This window comes from Ipomoea nil, unplaced genomic scaffold (assembly GCF_001879475.1).
Source record: "Ipomoea nil cultivar Tokyo-kokei standard unplaced genomic scaffold, Asagao_1.1 scaffold2957, whole genome shotgun sequence".
Classification (NCBI taxonomy): domain Eukaryota; kingdom Viridiplantae; phylum Streptophyta; class Magnoliopsida; order Solanales; family Convolvulaceae; genus Ipomoea; species Ipomoea nil.
The window spans coordinates 2197954-2212332 of NW_017619385.1; the positions used below are offsets into that span (position 1 = coordinate 2197954).

At 32.9% G+C, this 14379-nt stretch overlaps 1 long non-coding RNA gene across 1 annotated transcript; it reads left to right on the plus strand.

Moving 5' to 3' along the window:
- The first annotated feature begins 264 nt into the window (after positions 1–264).
- LOC109162774 lies at positions 265–644 on the plus strand. The gene is made up of 2 exons (XR_002051154.1): positions 265–477; positions 579–644. It is a non-coding gene; the product is annotated as an uncharacterized LOC109162774 (long non-coding RNA).
- Positions 645–14379: the final 13735 nt, after the last annotated feature.

Below are 14379 nucleotides of genomic sequence, written 5' to 3' on the forward strand. Positions count from 1 at the left end.
GAAAAGTTGCACACAAGAGAGTCAAAGACTAAACCTTGAACATTGTACAAACCTATAACATTTCAAGATGGAGCAGTTACTCCTTTTATCATTTCTCAATTTTAAACATAATTCTATTATGCATATGTTAGGATTATGAATGTTTGTTATATTTTGTAATAATTATTGACATTTATTTTGAAATATAATTATAGAGCAACAAAGTTCAAGGAATAACTTATCAGAATGATATTGAACTGCTTGATGAAAGACTCAAGTTATATTCCACATATATTATCTCTAATGCATTAGTCTCTCGGGCTAATGAATTTTTCAATGTCCCAGATGAGAGATATATGTTTGTTTGGTCAATTAATAGGAAAACTATTATACAAGATGTTGATGATGATCAACAATTGGATTTGCAACCTTCTTCTGACATGGATACAAAACCATTTGGACAATTGTATGCCTACAAATCTAAAAGACAACCAATCAGTGAGTTTAGATTCTTTCCATATGTTTTTTTTTTTTTTTTTGTGAACAATTATTTATATTTAGAACATATTGTGTCAATCTAATTCTAATATTATTTGTAGATATCATTGGAGTTGTGATTTCTAAACTACCAAGAGAATTTATTGTCACCAACAGTACATGACAACGAAAAGCTAATGATTTTGTGATGGTTGATGAAGAGTATGTTTATTCAATTTATTTAACTTTGAAAGTTTTTAATTCTCTATTATAGTTTGGAAGGAAGCATGATTAATTTACACTTTATTTTATGTTTTGTTTTTAGATTATTTTATTGCATTGTGTATCAACAAATAAAATATTATTGTCAACTAAGCTTGTCATAATAATATAAGAGTGAATTTCATTTTTTGTCCTACTGTTATAGGGGCGTTTCAAATTTCAGTCCACTTTAATTTTTTTTTCCACTTTACAACCACTGTTATTGAATGTGTTCCACTATTAGTCCACCATTAATATTTCCGTCAAGAGGCCGTATAATCAAAGGGTATTTTGATCTTTTTATGTTTGTCTCATCTCTTTTAATCCAGGCTCTTCGTCCTCCTCCTTCGATATTCGAAGATGGCTCTTCGAACAACGAGAATGGGAAGCCAAAGCTACATCGTTTCGTTCGTTCCAACATGGGCCGACGATGTTTCTTAGGTTTTAGGTTTAATGTTCTCATTTCTTTAGTCAAACATAGTCTTGGATGAGAAGAAAGGTCAAAATACCCCTAGATTACACGACCTCTTGATGGAAATACTAACGGTGGGACTAAAAGTGGAACACATTCAATAATAGTGGTTATAAAGTGGCAAAAAAAATTAAGGTGGACTAAAATTGGAAACGCCCCTATAACAGTAGAACTAAAAATGAAATTCACTCTAAATATAATTGGTTTATAACTTCCTTATTAATCTCGTAGGCTTAAACCTATCATTTTCACAATGTGGGGAAATTTTACGATTTACCAAAGGGTTGAAATTGACAAAGAACTCCAATCAGGAGATTATCTAATTGTTCTTGGAAAAAGGATTACTGTCACCCCATATCAAGGTCTGCATGCGATCATAATATTCATTTCAATAAGTTAATTATGAAAGAGTGAGTATCAATAACATGATCAAGTATTAAATGTGGTTGTTAGAAAGACTAAATTTCTGCAGCATGAATAATTTTCTTATCAATTAATTGTAATTCATATTTTCATGCTGCAAAAATATATGTACAAACCAATATTGTAATTTCAATATTAATTTTAGCTTATTTATAGTTCTAATAAGAGTCCAACTTGTATTCCATATTTCAATGTTTGTGCCTCACCCTTGCCTGAACTTATTTATATTGTAATATGTTGGAGGGAACTATGAACATTGAAATAAGATGTACTGAGTAGTGAGTACTATCTAGTTAAGTATTGTATCCATGTGAGGACTTTAAAGTCAATTATGGAGACCGCATTCTGGATGTTCTATTGTGTTATACAAAGTAAAATTTTTCTTTAGTAGTAAAGTCTTTTATGCTTATTTCTTTAACTGAAAATAAATTGCATCACTAAAACCATGCAAGCCATAAATTTCATCCTTCTAACTCAAATGTTGCCGGTAGGATGAAATGATGTACTTGTCATTTTCCTTATCAAGTGTGTTTAACATGTTAAATAGGAATTTCCTTATCTACAAAATCTGATTCTGGTGTAGAAGTGAATCCATTTGGTAAACGTGCTGAGGCTCTTAAAGAATCATAACCTAAATTCATCTTTTGTCATTCAAACGTTCTATTTATTCCACATGCTAAATGCTTCTATGTTGTTGATAGGGTGAAGGCTAACTCTTTGGTTATTGAAAGATTGATTGTTGAAAAAGCACATAACAATGCAATTAGTGAATTGGAAAGCCCTCTAGATCAACAAATATCACAAATTACAAATTTAAAAAAGTCGTTGATATTAGTGAATTGGCAAGCCCTCTATATTACAGATATAGATTAATTGTTGAGCTATTTGATGGGACAGATAGAATTGAAGCAACAATGTTTAATCCTCATGTGGATAAGTTATTTTCTTTAACAGAAATAGAGAATGGAAATGATGGCTTCATTTTCAAAAGCTCCAAAAAAAAACTTGATACACCCACTTTTACAGTTGAGCTTGGGTGTCAACCCCAAGACCGGGGAGGAATGACAACGAATTACACAGTTGCATATATTTGTGAAGATATATCAACTTCATCAATTACCGGTACTAAAAAGAAACTTTCCTTTGGAGAATCTAGCATTCCGGTGGAAGATTCAACAAATTTACTTCCATCAAATGTTGACAATCACTATGTGAGAGATAAACGTCACAGACTTGAGTGATATTGTGATTTTTACTTATATGAAGTCTTTATGTTACTTTGTAGATGACTTTGCTTCTCGCACAATGTTAACACAATTTTTCTACATGAATTGTGTTGATGAAGTTGCGAAAAAACTCAACTTGCTTTATATTCAATTCCCTGAATATTTTGTGTGGAACAATCAAAGAAAAATGTGGACACAAAGAAAGAAGAAAGAAGTCATAGTTAGACTTGTGACAGTCAATCCAACTGAAGGAGAGCGTTACTATTTACGCCTATTTTTGATGAATGTTAGGACACCCAAATCATTTGACCACTTAAAAACTGTCAATGACCATCAAGCAGTAACATTTCGTGAGGTAGCTGAAAAATTGGGTCTGTTATCTGGGGATCATATTGTCGAAAAATGTCTAGATGAAGCAGTATTATACCAGATGCCATCAAGTTTTAGGAGACTATTTGCAACCCTTCTAAGTTTTTGTGCTTCAATTAATTGCAAATACAGTAGAAAAAATGGGGAAGAAGATTGGTGACTTTAACTTTGTCGATAACAAGTTATCTCTATCAACCCAAGAAACGGAGGATAGAGAAATTGCAGTTGAATATAACATACAAGTGAATATGACTTGCTTTGTATGGAAAAATTGAATGTTGAGCAACGCAAAGCATTTGATACTATTATGGCAAGTATCGTTTCGAACTCGGGTGGAGTTTATTGTATAGATGGCCCAGGTGGTACTGGTAAGACCTTTCTATATAAACGCTTATTAGCTACTGTCATGTCTAAACAATGGATAGTACTTGCAATTGCAAGTTCAGGAATTACAGCATCTATTTTGCTTGGTGGTCGTAGTGCTCATTCTACATTCAAAATACCAATTGATGGAGATGATAAGTATGTCTGCAATATTGGAAAACGAATTGTAGAAGCTACTTTATTAAAAAAATGTAGATTGATTCTTTGGGATGAAGCCTCTATGGTAACCATCAGGTTATTGAAAGTGTTGATATAACGCTTAGAGATATTATGGACACAAATCAAATTTTTGGAGGAAAAATGGTTGTTTTTGGAGGTGATTTTCGACAAACATTGCCAGTTATTAGATATGGGAAGAAAGAAGATTTCATTGAAGCGAGTTTGGTTAAATCACCATCAATTTGGCCAAACATCCAACGATTAAAATTGGTCCAAAATGTAAGTGCAAATGAGGTTCCAACATTTTGTGAGTACTTGATGAAAATTGGCAATGGAATTGAACAATTCATTGGTCGAGACAAGATTAAGATTCCATCTTCATTCATTATTCCATGTTCGGATGAAGATATTTCTCTTGATGCTTTATTTCAATCCGTATATCCTGGCTTAACATGTTTCAGGAATGATCCTTATTCGTTAATGAGCAGAGCCATCTTAACAACTAAGAATGAGATTGCAATGAAATTAATTCTATCTTAATAGATAGATTCCCGAGAGAAAGTAAGTGTTATGTTAGTTTTGATGAACCACTTGATTCGAAACAGTTGCATTGTAAAGATTATTTACACACTTTATCCCCGGCTGGCTTGCCTCATCACAAGTTACTTCTGAAGAAAAAGTGTCCTATAATTTTATTGAGAAATCTGAATCCATCTGAAGGATTATGTAACAGGACGAGAATAGTTTGTGATTCATTTGAAGATCATCTCATCAGTTGTTTGATTGCAGTTAGTGAATACAAAGGAAAACATATCTTTATTCCAAGAATTCCTCTTGAGCCATCAAATGATGAAAATTGTCCATCTTTAAAAGAACCCAATTTCCTATTGAAGTGTGTTTTGCCATGGCAATTAACAAAGCTCAAGGGCAAACACTAGATTTTGTTGGAATTTACTTGAAAGAGCCAGTTTTTAGTCATGGAAAGTTGTATGTTGTTATATCTCGAGCAAAAAAAATTGATTTTGTCAAGATGATTATATTCAATGATGATGGTCACAACAAACTGACTAATATTACAAATAATATTGTTTATCAAGAAATCATAGAGTACATTTCGCAAACCATTGTTGCACCAGACAAAAACTAACGCCATGTCTCACGTTTATTGATGTTAGTTTGTTTACCCTCTTATTTCAAATTTAAATAAATATGGTTTTGATATAGTAATTATGTGCAATTTACAAATATTTATCTCATATGTGCCACATGATTTTTAGATATCAATCTGTGAAAGCTGTTGAATTGAGACAATTGAATTCAAGTGATATGTATATCTATATATGACAACTACTCTATGCTTTAATACATTGGTGTGACATGTTATTCAAAACGAGAGCAAGTAATTTCTAAATTCAATTTACTCTTATTTCTTGTTTTCAAAATTTTTTTATGAAGTTTCCTAGCTTATTAATTGAGGAATAGTCCAATTTTTAATCATAAATTTCATTTTTTTTTTCTTTTGTGTGCTGATAGCGACATTAAGAAAATCATATATAGAAAACATAATGTTGACAACATAACACAATATTTAATTATTATGTTGTGAAGTTGTATGAAGGCATAAGTAATTTACGTAAAATTTATTTTAAAATTTATTCGTTGATAATCTATCAATTGCTTCTATGATAATTGAAAATTTTTGTTAAATGAGAACTTGTTGGTCCCAAAAGAGGTGTGGTAAAAGTCTAGAGGGGGGGAGGGGGGGAGGGGGGTGAATAGACTTTTAAATCGTTTTGCCAAATTATAACAATTGCTAAGGCACAAAGAAACCAAAACTCTTAACTAGATTGTTAAAGTCTGGTGCACAACGGAAATAAATAAAATAAGTGTGTGTAGAGATTGTGTCAAGTATATCTCATGAGAAGCAAGCAAGAAGTAGTAAAGAACACAAGACAATTATAGTGGTTCGGAGGTGCTGTAATCCTCCCACTCCACTTGCTCTTATCTCCAAGAGCAATTCACTATATCCACCACTACTTGTTTCCTAGATACAATGAATTCCGTGATCTAGTGCTTTGGTCACCAAGCCCGCACTAATCACGCCTAGTGCCACCAACACTGCTGCTTCAGATTTCACAACTCCACGTTACTTTCCCCCCAACTTCTACACTCCGGTAGAACTGCTACTTGGGTTTCGCAACTCCGTGCTACTTTCTCTTCTCCAAGACTTCACACTCCTTATGACAGTCTCCTTCCTACACTCTAGTAGGGATGTCACTTGTTTATAGAAAAAACAAATTTTCTCTTGCTTCCAACTTCTGAGACTCTGTAGATGATTTTCAATGTATTGCAAGTCTCTTGTGATGAAGATTTAACACTCTTGAATGATTTCTCTTGAACGCTCTATATCTGAGTGTTTTTATCTCACTTGGATATTTTCAAATATAGCTCTTGAGATGGAAAGATCTTTTAATTTTTGTATGCTCTGTTTAGCTCTGTTCGTGTAAACTCTTCATGTTTTCCTCAGCTTCAATCTTCATATAGCTGGTAATGAGAATCTACTAGTTGGAAAAAGACGATATCATTTTTGAATTCTTGTATCTTTTGTCAGAGATCTTATCTTATCTTCTGGCAAAGTGTGGGAACGGCTTCTCTGATCTTGATCTTTCTCTGTAGTGGTTGTAGTGGTTCTTGTTTCTCTTTGGGATTTATATGCTTTCTCTGTAGTGGTTCTTGTTTCTTTGGGATTTTCTCTTTGGGATTTATATGCTTTCTCTGTAGTGGTTCTTGTTTCTTTGGGATTTTCTCTTTGGGATTTATATGCTTTCTCTGTAGTGGTTCTTGTTTCTTTGGGATTTATATGCTTTATGCTTCAAACTTCTTCTTGCAATTGTTTCTTTGGGATTTATATGCTTTATGCTTCAAACTTGCAATTGTTTCTTACTTCTTCTTTGGGATTTATATGCTTCAAACTTCTTGGCCCAACCGCCCAACTCCATCTGGCTTCTTCTTGGCCCATCCGCCCAACTCCTGGCTTAATTAACTTGGCTCCTCAAATTTTACCTTGTAAAATTATAAATTATGAGATTCAAACTTGAGTCATTAGGTATAATATATCAAGCATCTTCCAACTCATCTATACAATCATTTGGTTACATCTTCCTCTTCTGTTTTTCTCTTTTGCTTCTTAATTAATAATTTCCCGATCATGGTCTAAGACTCAACTAGACTTAAACCAAATAAAAATTGGGGGTTCTACAAATACAAATTTGGCATATCAAAATCTATTACAATTTATTCCTAACAAAACAATGTTTTCTTTTGTTGTTGAAAACTATTAAAAACGCTAAAAAAAATTACTAAAAATGAAAAAACAAACTCAATCAGGTTAATTACAAACGTGTGGTGTGATATTTTGTTTAGTAGACAAATAGAATATAAATCTTCTTTAAAATGGTCCATCAATAGAGTTGGACCCAAACACGTTTTTGGATTCTGGATACATTCTACATAGTTTTTGCAATTGTATCAATTTGAGAAGCGATGAGAGAATGTGTATTTGCGTGTTTTGGGTACTTAATAACTACAATTATAGATTCTAATGAAAAAATATTACACATTAAGGTATTGTATGTGCGTTTAGATAGCTAACTATAACCCACAATCTGTAGCATAACCTTATTTGTTTCTAAGCCAACAACTCATAATTTTACAGCACATGGCTTAAGATAGCCTTATTCCGTTCATCTTAATTCTCTACTTCAACATTTTTGGCCACCTCTATTATTTATGTCTTTGTTCAATATGTTTGAAAAAAAAAAAGGATAATTGCTAAAACTAGATTCAATTATATCATGTCTTGTTTAAACTTCAATTATATTTTATTTTGTTCTTTATGTTGTTAGTTACAAATTCATTCCATTTCAATAACCTTTGTATCTCATATCTAGGTATCAAATGAGCAACCACATAATGCATCAAGTTGTTGTACTCTAAAGGCAAAAGTGCAGGAACCTAAAAGGTATTAAAACTTATTTGAAAACATGATTTGATAGTTTTAGAAATTTTGAAGATGGAAAATCATCATATTTTATAAAGTTAGAATATCACTAAAATTCTCCCCTATACTTATATTTGGGAGTTGTCATTTGCCCCTCAAAAATGGCACCCTTGCTTACCATTGATTTCAAATCTAATGGATGAAATTTTTTTATCTAATTTTTGATTTATTTTTTCATTTTAGTTGCCCTCAATTTTTAAAGAAATAACAACTTTACCATTACTTTTTTTATCTTCTTCCTCTTTGCCTTGATGTGATCTTTGTCTTCTCTTTTCTCCATCATTCCAACACTCCATTCTTCTTCTTCTTCTTTTTTTTTTTAACATTTTTTTTTAGAAAACCACTACATTATTCTAGCTAACATCTTCATTCTCTCCCTCAAAACCAAATCTAATGTCCTTCCGCATGTTCCTAATTCAATTCTTGTATATCATGTTGGTATCTAAATAACCTATTTATGTATTCTTATTTATTTTGTCATATAACAATTATTAAAAATGATATATATTATTATTTAAAAATTAGAACATACTCGTTTTAAAAATAAAAAATAAAAAATTAGAACATAATAATTGATTGTTGAGCATGACGTTTTGCGCAAAGCGCGTGCCCTCGACTAGTTTAAATATAAAAAGTGAAATATGGACCACTTATTAAGTTGCTATAAACAACAATAAACATCCACAAGCTCCAGTTACACAATAGATTTTAAGGTTAATTTATTTTTTACCTAAACGAAAGAACCTTCGACCTCTAGTTAATTCCTTAAGTATTTATACTACAAAAGGTGAAACTAAAACCTACTAAACTCAAGGTAACCACAACAATAAATATGAAACAAACTTAACAAACTAATCACAACCAAACACTATATTATCTCTTATCAATAACAAATCCATTCCGTGCATTGCACGAGTAAAAATACTAGTTACTTTTAAAAATTGAAGTAGTCTTTGTCATTTTTAAATGTAGCTATTTGAGTTTTTTTTAAAAAAAATTATTTTACATTCTTTTTGTCTTTTTAAAATTTTTATTCGTAATGTACTATACATAACCGCCTCATGCATATATGTTCTTGTAAGCGATGCGATATTTACAATCAAGTATTTATACTTAATGAACCTAAAATATACAAATATTTTAACTCAAATAGCTACATTTAAAAATGACAAAGACTACTTCAATGTTTAAAAGTAACTAGTATTTTTACCCGTGCAATGCACGGAATGAATTTGTTATTGATAAGAGATAATATAGTGCTTGGTTGTGATTAGTTTGTTTCGTATTTATTGTTGTGGTTACCTTGAGTTTAGTAGGTTTTAGTTTCACCTTTTGTAGTATAAATACTTTCTCTGAATAATGTAAGTTCATCAGTTCTTCACCAATTTACATGGTATCAAGAGCTATTCGATCTAAACTATAATTTTTTTCCCTTTAATTTCTCCCTAAGTTCTATTTTCCATGGCTGCTAATGATGCAAATACTCAACCTACTGTCTCCCCCACTCCAGTTAACCCGGTACCAAATGTTGAAGGTGCTAATATCATTCCTAATAATCTTGAACCTAGCCAACCACTAATTGTGGTTACATTTCATAACATTCAAAAACTCACTTCCTCCAACTATCTCACATGGAAAATTCAGCTCAAAGCCATTCTTATTGGCTATGATCTTAAACATTTTATTGATGGCAGTAAACCCATCCCAACTGCTACTATCACTGTGCAAGATCGCGTACTTCCAAATCCTGCTTATTCCACTTGGATACGCCAAGATAAGCTCATTTTTTTTGCGCTATAGCTGGTACTTTGTCCTCAGCTATCGGGCCTCTCATTTCAAGTGCCCGAACTTCTCACGAGGCATGGAATATCCTAGCAAATACTTATGCTTGCCCCTTTGGATGTTTGTGTTATCCATAGCTCAAACCATATACTGTCCACAAGCTTCAATCTCGTTCATTACCTTGTGTTTTTGTCGGGTACGGGGCATCTCAACATGCTTTTTATTGTTTAGAACCAACTACAAATCGTATATATGTGTCTTGACATGTATGGTTTGTTGAAGCGTGGTTCCCATTTCACATATTGCTAAAGACCTCTCCCGCCCTTCTTCCTCCAGTGCAGGTGAGTGGTGTTCCATCTCTCTTCCCATCGCCCATTCACTGGCGCAACCACATTACCAAAACATCACACCGACACCCCTCCATAATCTTCCTCCAAATTCCCCTATAACTTCCCCTCTGTCACCTATACTCCCCTCACCTCCTACTCAAAATACTCAGTCGTCTCCATCACCATTTCTGCCTGGTTCTACATCCCATTGTTCTCCCTCTAGTTGCTCACAAATGAGTCAAGTTTCATCTCCTGCTACTTCTCTTCCTGGCCCACCAGCTTATGTACCAGTTCCTGCCCCACGTGTCGTTATCACTTAATCGAAAAAAAAAACATTTTTAAACCCATTCGAAAACTCAATTTATCAGCTCAAGTTGTTCTTATTGAACCTGTTTCTGTTAGGCAAGCTATGCAGGATCCAAACTGGTTGGCAGCCATGAAGGATGAGGTTGCAGCGTTAGCTCGTTATGAGACTTGGGATCTTGTCCCCCCCTCCCCATCTGATCAATCTCACAATCTTGTGGGTTGCAAATGGGTCTTCCGCCTCAAGTATCATCCAGATGGGTCCATTACTCGGTACAAAGCTAGACTGGTTGCCAAAAGCTTTCATCAGTGACCGGGGCTTGATTACACTAAAACTTTCAGTCCGGTTGTTAAACCATCGACTGTTTGGTTGTTCTTAAGTCTAGCTGTTACTCATGGGTGGGTAACACCTTAGTTGGACATCAACAACGCATTTTTGAATGGAACTTTGAATGAAGATGTGTTCATGACTCAACCTCCCGGTTTTATTGATCATACACTACCTCAGCATGTGTGTCGGTTACGAAAGCCGTTGTATGGTCTGAAACAAGCCCCTCGAGCTTGGTACACTAAGCTGCGTAATTACCTTCTGCAGATTGGTTTTAAAAATTCTAAGGCAGATACTTCATTATTTTACTATACTCATCACTCGGACTCTGTTTATGTCCTTGTCAGGGTTGTAAAAATCCCGCCTAGGCACCGAGTAATCGGCGCCTAGGCGCTAGGTGCCCATAGGCCATGGCGATTTCCCCCCTAGGCTCCCGCCTAGGAGACCGGCCGCCTAGGCGCCCGCCTAGCGCCTAATTCAGCCGCCTAGCGCCTAACTCGTCCGATTACGCCGAGTTAACTCGTCAATTTCTGTTGAGTTAGTCGAGTTAACCCGATCGACTCAACCTTGCTAATTTTTTCATTTATATGACATATATATATATATATATATATATATATATATATATATATATATATATATATATATATATATATAATATGACATATATACACTCGTAGACTAGTTTGATACTTTCAATCTTTGGATGATTGAAGTATTTGGGTATTTCATTTGAGTTTTTTTTTTTTTTTTAATATTCTTTTGATGTTATGACTTATGAATTGTCATTATGTCATTTATTTGAATGTGTTATTTGATTGAATGTTGAAAATAGCCTCATTAAAATTGTCAAATTGCAAGTCTGCTACTGTTTTTTTGGCGACCGCCTAGCGCCGTCTAGATTCCGCCTAGGCGCCGACTAGGCCGCTTAGGCACTAGGCGCTGCCCGGGCGCCCGACTAGCGCCCAGCGCCTACTGCAACCATGGTCCTTGTGTATGTTGATGATATAATTGTAACTGGCAAACATGAAAAATCTCTTTGCTCTTTTATTTCTCGTTTGGCTCGCATGTTTTCTTTAAAGGATCTTGGTTCCCTTTCCTTCTTTCTTGGTGTTGAAGTGTCTCCCTTCTCTCACGGCCTCTTTCTCAACCAAAGGAAGTACATTTGTGACATACTTTGTCGTGCTGGGATGGTGGATGCTAAACCTGTGGCCACACCTATGGTTGTTTCTCCTCCACTACATCTTACAACCGAACACACTCTTTCAGCCCCAAAACTCTGCTTCTACTCTTTTTTTCTATAGCCAGCTGTGTTCATCCTTTGCTTTGTTTGCCGGATTCTTTGTTTGGGTGCTCAAACACTAAATCGAAGCAAGTTTTATCCTGGGAAACCTAGGCTACAACGCTCAAAGCACTTGTGGGAGATAGAAAATAAGGTTTTAAGGAAAAGAACGATTTGTTCAAACTCGTGCTAACCACCATCCAAATCATCCACCTTTTCCTTCCCAGTTTTTCTGTTTTTCCCATATAGTAATAATCTTTCCGTAGGGTTATTATTTTTGGGATTTTTCACCTTATTACCCAACAATTAATATATTGAAAGAGTGAAGGATATGCAATATATTCAAGACACTATCATGTGATCTTTGTTGATTTATAGAAATCTTTCTAGGAAGCAATACTTCAGTTTTTCAATCACACATACCATTTCTAGGCATGTTTCGTACATGTTATAATATGAACATAGATGATAATATATTTTCATTATCCGCACTTTCTTTTTTGAGAAGAAAACACTTAGTCAAATTTATTGACTATGTTAAGTTATAAGAAGGATCATAGTTAGTAATTTTACACTTCTTATTTTGTGATTTTCGTTCATCACATTTTGAATTCGTTAAATTGTTACAAATTATGTCCACCATTAATTTTATTTCTAACAATAAATATATTATTCATAGAATACATTATATAGTATGACGAAATTAAAAAAATTAAGGTATCATAAAGAAAGTTGTCATATTGTTAAAAAAAAAAACGTTGTCACATACAATCTAAAAAGAGTTAATACCTAGAATTGTCCTCGACTATAGTAGTTTTTCTCAATTTTGTCCTAAACAACTTCGGTGTCATAAAGTAGTCTCCGATTTTTGTGTTATTGTTCAATATTGTCATCCGTTAGATAATTTGTCAAAAGGGTTTTAAGTACAAGGATAAATTAGTAATTTCAAATTTTGGGTATTAACTCAATTTAAAAATATAATAAGTATCAATGCATGTTATATCCCTTATTTATGTTTGTTTTTTTTCCTGTTAATTATATATATATATATATATATATATATATATATATATATATATATACATCATGCTATAAGAGTTGTATTATACATTTTTTGGACAAAAATATCCCTACCATTATAACTTGGTTATCTTTTCCCTTTATTATTACCATGCACATGCATACACTATGGTTCTGTTCGGTAAATGGCTATGGTTGTTAGCTGATTGGGTTAATTAGAAGGTATAACTAGTTGATAGCATTAGTTGATTGTAGAAAGGTATTTGGTAAATTAACTATTAGCTGATAGATGTTTGGTATAATTTCTTTTCTCAAAAAGCTATTTGAAAAAGTTAAATTGAGTAAATTTTTAAATTTTAGCATTTTGGAGTACAAAAAGCTAATTAACCAAAAATTTATATTGATTTTTAAATCAACTCAAACAACTAATAGTGGCCAAATAAGTCAAAATTGGCCTATAGGCTAACTATTTTACCAAACATGGCCAATATCTTTTCTTATATATTCTTTAATAGTAATAAGAGTTAATTTCATTTTTAGTCCTAGATTTATAGGTGATAGTCCACTTTTAATCAATTTTTATTAGAACATCCTCATTTGATCCTAATATTATTGTGGAATGATTATTTTTAATTCTCTGTCAACAAAATCGTTGAAATGTCGTTAAATACAAAGATATTTTGATCTTTTATACAAAGTAAGCTAACCCACTATATTTTTAGGGTTTTTTTTTTTTTTTGAAAAAATCTATAATTGAAGACGGAGATGTCATTGTATTTAAAGATATTTAAACTATTTTGCTGATTAAGGGCCAATAATGGTTATGCGGTCATGCCACAATAATAGTATGATCAAAAGTGAATGTTTCGTTAAAAAATGATTTAAAGTGGATTGCCACCTATAAATCTATGACAAAAAAATGGAATTAACTCTAGTAATAATGTGTATAGACATTATATATTAGAGTAATATAAGAAATACGTTTGATTTCATTTAGCTTTTAATTAAATATTACCATAATTATATTTAGTAATTTATCCTATCTAAAATTTGTACTTTAATACTATTAATCATATCAAAATTATTTGTCTTTCAATGATGATATGATCTGCTGACTTTATCAACTATGAATTCTGCAACTATAATTTTTAACTAGTATTTGTCCCGTGCGATGCACGAAAAATATATTGGAATTTTTAGCTAAAAATGGCATTTTGAGTGATTATTTTGTGATACAAATATATGTGGGATCCACTTCCGATTTGGGTCGGGTCAAAGTGGATTCGGGTTCTTCGTAGTGAGACGAAGAATTTGATATAATGTACGCTCAAAATGGGTAATAGGTGAATGAGAAATTGATTCTCAAAGTGAACCTATTTGAAAGAAGTCAAAAACTTAAGTTTAAATGCTAATTAGAAATCAGCATTTTAATAGCTTTCGTTGTATTGCACGAAAGTTGGTTGAAAGCTTAAGTGTAATTAAGCTTGAAAAGCTTAATTGAATTGGGATGCATTCGTGCTGTGAT